Below are 6,000 nucleotides of genomic sequence, written 5' to 3'. Positions count from 1 at the left end.
TTATCCTAATGATGAAATCAAGATAAATTTCTCAAGTCGGCTCGTGCATAAAACTTGACCTAAATATTTTATGTGGGTGCTCCTACACCATACTCCCCAGGAAATTTTATCTCAAGTCCACTTGAGATGAGCTCTTGTAGAGTGGTACCCTACTTCTTGATATCTTGTTTGGTCATCCACACAGCATCTACATCCAAATAACCTCTAAGTTCTACCAAATACTGCTTGGACTCCCTCTTTTTTGCTTTATGACTTTGGTGTCAAGTATCCTTTCTAGACGTGTTGGAAAATGGGTTGTTATTCAAAATCTTAAGGCAGTGGTTCGTGATTCTCCTCCTGCTGGTTGGGTAGAGAGGACAACCTCCAGATCGGCGTGATGGTTCTGATAGCAGTCTGACAAGAAGAGATCTTCTTCTCTTCTTATCAACTGCTAGAATTGTAATGGCTCTTTATGGTCATTACCTGGTCTTTTTCAGGATGTGGTGGGGTCTTCAGATATTTTGGCCATTACTGAGACTCACAAGAGCCCTATGTGTCCTCTTCCAGGTTGTCATGGTTATCAGTGATTGTCAATGTGTAGGGATGAGGTTCGGACGTCTGGTGGGGTCCATGGGTCTGGGGGTGTTGCTTGTTTGGTTCGAGATGATATTTTCAGGGTTATGTCAGTTGTTCACTCTGATGCCTTTGCCAGATTTATGTGGGTCTAGATTGGTCGGCGGAAATATAGACAAAGAGATATTTTTATTGTTGTTTGTTATTTTCCTTCAACCTCTTCTCCCTATGCTATTCATGACCTAGAGGATGGCGATCCCTATTTGGACCTTCAGGAGAGTATTTCGCAGTTTGAGGCTTTAGGAGATATTGTTATTCTTGGTGATTTCAATGCTCGTACCAAGGATCGTCAGATCCCTTTACATGATCGTGGCTCTGATTTGAACTGCATTTCTGAGTTAGATCCTACTTCTATGGGCCTGCAGCGCACTTCAAAGGATGTTCTTGGGTCGTTCTCTATTTATGGTCACCACCTCCTTCAACTTTGTGAGTCTTCTAGGTTGTTGATCCTGAATGGTTTATCCTTCCTTCTTGGATCGGACCTCTTTACCTATTGGTTGCACTGTGGTGGTGCGAGTGTTGTTGACTATGTCATTTCCTCTCCTTCTTTCATTTCTTCCATTCGTAGTTTCACCATTGCGCGTCTTCCGCTTGCCGATCATGCTCTTCTTAGCATTTCTATTTGTGCTTCACCCCATCCTTCCCCGCCCTTGCTCTACCAGACTAGTATGATCTCCCTTCCTAATCGCTTCCATTACCCTGAGAGTGATGGTGAGCTCTTTACTTATCACCTTAGGCGTCTTTTGTCACCCGCTAGTTTTGATGACTCGCTCGCTGCCTTAGACATGTTTGATTCGCTTGCCTCTGCCATATGGGATTCTGCTCTCCTTTCTATTCCCCACCGTTCCCCTCTCTCTCTCACAGCTAACTGTCGAAATACCTGTCCTATGAATAAATGGTTTGATGCTGACTGCAAAGCTTTCCATCGCTCTGTTCGTGTCACCTTTGAGGCTCAATCTCCTGCCTTTACCCATATGCTTGTTTCTTATCTGCATTTTCTTCGTCATAAGAAACGTTCCTTTGCTGCTTTTCAATGTAGAACCCTTTGCTCCACATTTATCCAGAATCCCCAGATCTTCTAGCGTACCCTTTTCCCTCGTTGCTCCCCCCCATCTCCACTCTTGACTATCGTTCTCTGATCTGCCATATCACGACGCTTTATGACATTCCTGGGCAACCTCCTCTCTACTCCACTTCACCTCCCCACTACCATTTATTCACCTATTCTAGCATTATGGAGGCCATCAAATCTTTGAGATGCGGCAGAGCAGTTGATGAAGAGGGTTTTCAGACAGAACTTTTCAAACTTGGTGTTTCAGTTCTTGGATCTTACCTTCCTACACTCTTTAATATAGTGGTTTGCACTGGGTTTCCTGATTCCTGGTCTAGACATGTTGTTTACCCTATTCACAAGTCTGGGCCTGTTTCTGATTCAGGAAATTACAGAACTATTATGATTGGTCATACTTTTGCCAAACTTTATGCCACTGCCCTAAACACCATGTTATCCAGTGAGCTTGACAAATGGGGATTTAGGGCGAGAGGTCAGGTTGGCTTTCGAGCAAACTACCAGACTATGGATCATGTTTTTACAATGCGGGCTATCATTGAGGAGGCTAGACACCACTCTCAGAAGGTCTATTGTTGTTTTGTGGACTTTCGTAAGGCTTTTGATTCTGTTCCTAGGTTGGCTTTATTTCAACGGCTTCAAGAAATTGGGATTTCAGATATGTTACAGACTGCTATTTTGAGATTTTATGAGAAGGTTACTGGTAGGCTCAGAACTCTGGAGGGCTTTTCTGATCTGATTCGGAGCACCATTGGTGTGAAACAGGGTTGTCCTCTTTCCCCTACACTGTTTGGCTTGTATATTGATGAGTTGGAGGATTTCCTTATGAAATCCTCTCAACCAGGAGATGGGTGTTATTTACATCAGGTTCTGATCTCTATTCTCCTCTTTGTTGATGATGTTGTTCTCTTGGCCTCTTCTCTCGATAGCTTACAAAGACTCCTTGATTGTCTTTCTTCTTTCTGTACTCAGCGACATCTTTTGATCAATTTATCTAAGACACAGGTTATGGTCTTTAATTGTTTAAAGACCTCTCATCTCCATTTCTTCTTTCAAGGGAAGGAGGTTGAGATTATTCCCTCTTACATGTATCTTGGTGTGAAGTTCTCAGGACCACGTTTCAGTTTGAGACCTGCTATTCAGTCCAAAGTTAGTAAGGGTACGGGCTCCCTGGCTTTGCTAGAGAGACAATGCTTCAGGCATCATTTTCAGGATATTTTGTCCAAGTTGTCCCTTTTTGACTCCTTGGTTCGTCCGACAATCCTCTATGGTTCTGTGGTTTGGGGACCTTCTCTTATTGCTTTTGATTGGGCTTCTATTGAGCAGGTCCAGACACTGTTGTTGTGTCATATCATTAGGTGTCACAGATTCACCCCTCACAGCATTGTTTTAGCGGAGTTTGGTGCTCATCCTCTCAAACTTGTTATTTTTTACTTGATTTGGTTTCTTCATTGGCTTCGTGCTTTTATGGAGACAGGTGTTGACCGTCATAGATACTCTTCTTTGCCATATTTTTCTTCGATGGAGATTATGAGATCTAACACTTCTGCTAGATCAAGATGCTAATACGCTCAGGCCACCTCTTTGTTGGGTTCAATCGGGATTGAGATTGATCATCTCCCTCCCTATCAGTTTTCGCTGGATGCCCCAGCTCATCTTCTTCCCTCTCGTCAGGAGTTGAATGAGCATGTCAGACAGGATATCTATAGACAATATATTTCCACTACTTGGTGTCATCCCCTAGGTGGTTTGCGACCTAAGATGGCCTTCTATGCTAAGCATTTTCTTGTTATTCAGGATGGCATTGTTGTTCGCCTTGCCTATCTTTCCCGGCATTGGAATCATGCATTACAATTCTCTTTGGGCTCTTTTAGGGTTGGTTCTCATCATCTCAGGGCTCGTACTGATCACCATATGGATCAGGCTGATCGATTATGCCAGTTATGCACTCTGATGGAGGTTGAGACCGAGACTCACTTCATATTTCGTTGTCCTCATTACTATGAGATCAGAGGGAGATTCTATTGCCTTTTTAGAGATTGTTCTTCTCTCTCAATGTTCTTCAGTTATATTGATCAGCGGTGTTTAGCACTTTATCTTCAAGAAGCCACCCATCTTCGAAAGAATACCCTGCAGTCCTTTCATTGGAGACAGACTTCTGATCAGCTCATTACCACCTTTTTCTCTCCCTTGTCTCCTCCACAGGGTTTAAAAAGGCCTTGCACTACTTCATATTCCAGATCTGTCAGACATTGTACCAATCTCTACAAGCAGCATCAGTCCTATAGGGGTTCTTCACAGCATTCAAAGACTATGGATTGTCCACAGATGTACCTCTCTATTACGGATTTCTTTGTGACAATGAAGAACCCTTAGTCCTTACCTTGTCTTTCTTTCTTCTTGTTGCTTTGTTCCTTTTCAGTCACCGTTTGGTGCCTTTGCTTGGTTGGCTCTTCTGTTTGTATGCTCAGTCCCATAAACCATTTTGGTTTTCATGGACATTAATAATTTTATCTTATCTTATCTTATCTTATCTAGCTATGGTGTCTTCTTAAATGGTAGACGTTGAATGTCTTTTGTATCAGCAATCTGTCCTGTATCAATTTTGTAGTGGGTGCTTTGAAGGGTGTGAGGTCTGCTATGTTGAAGATGGGAGAAATGCCAATCTCATGTGGCAATGGAATCTCATAAGAATTGGTTCCAAACTTCTTCAATATTTGATAAGGACCTATTTTTCTCAACATAAGCTTGGTAGATTTACCCTTTGGTAGCCTCTCTTTCTTGAGATTTGCCCATACTAAATCTCCCACTTCAAATTCTTAAGTGTCTTTGTTTCTTATCTACATGCTTCTTATACTTGTCAGACATTTGTTGGAGTTGTGCTCTGACTTCATCATGGATTTCTTTTATGGCTATAGCAAATTCTTCTCCTTGGGCACTAACTTGTTGCTTTGAACTAATGTCTCTTAACTCAAAAATCCCTCTAGGATGAATTCCATAAACCACTTGAAATGGTGACTTGCTTGTGCTTCTATTGATGGAGTCATTATATGCAAATTTAGCTTGGGGTAGAATTACATCCCATTTTGTTGCATGTTGTCTTGTGAATGTTCTTAACAAATTGCCCAATGTTCTATTAACTACTTCTGTTTGGCCATCAGTTTGAGGGTGGTAGGCTGATGAAAATGATAAATTGGTTCCAAGTTTCCTCCATAAAGTTCTCCAAAAGTGTCCTACAAACTTCACATCCCTATCTGAAACTACGTTGAGAGGTAACCCGCGAATCCTTATGACTTCTTTGAAAAATAGATCTGCTATATGAGAAGCATCATAGGTCGACTTACATGGTAAGAAGTGAGCCATTTTGTTGAACCTATCTACTACAACAAATACACTATCATGCCCCTTTTGTGTCTGTGGCAACCCCATTACAAAATCCATCGTTATGCTTTCCCAAGGTCTACCAAATAATAGGTGGCATGCATCCATGTCAACTATATTACACAAAATTCTGTCCTTATACTTTCCAATTTGAGAATCAATCCATGATTGCTCATTTTCAAGAGTTTTTTGACCCTTTGTTAGCCATGAAACTTTATAAGGAAAAGGATGAGGTATTCTCCTAAATTTTAACTTCTCAACCATCTCAAGAGAAACTAAATCTTTAGTAGATCCTGAGTCAATAATGACTTTACATACCTTACCTCTAGATTTGCAAGCAGTCCTAAAGATAGTTTTCCTTTGTGCTGGTTCCATGGTAGTAGGCACTTTCAAAAGTGTTCTTCTCATCATTAAACTTCTCCTCTTTCAAGTACACTATCTGAGTCAACCATCTTCTTCTCTTGGTATTCATCATCTTGTACCAAATGTGTTCTTCTTTCACCTTTTGAACTTGAACTTGCTCTATCCGGACACCTAGATGCATAATGTCCCTTCTTATTGCAATTGAAACAAACAATCAAACTTGTCCTTCTACCACCAAATCCACCTCTTGAATTGCCTCTTCTACCTCTGAAGTTACCTCTGAAATTTCCTTCGCTTTGACTGGTTTCTTGCTTTATCTCCTTGTGATCTTCATGGTTTTGTCCTCTTCCTTGGAAATTTCCTCTTCCCCTTTGATTTCTTCCTCTTCCTTTGCTATTTTGTTCTTGCCTTCCTTTCAATTTGGCTTCCACCTTCAATGCTAGTTGATAACATTTATGTACTGTACCAAGATACAATAAATTAAGTTCTTCTTGAATGTTCAACCTCAATCCATTGAGATATCTAGCAACTTTTACATTTTCACATTCACTCTACTTTGCTATCAAGCTTAAATT

The sequence above is a fragment of the Cupressus sempervirens genome, chromosome 2 (assembly GCF_028749045.1).
Source record: "Cupressus sempervirens isolate cs-2001-9-10 chromosome 2, ASM2874904v1, whole genome shotgun sequence".
Classification (NCBI taxonomy): Eukaryota; Viridiplantae; Streptophyta; class Pinopsida; order Cupressales; family Cupressaceae; genus Cupressus; species Cupressus sempervirens.
Note: the sequence above shows the minus strand (reverse complement) of the source record.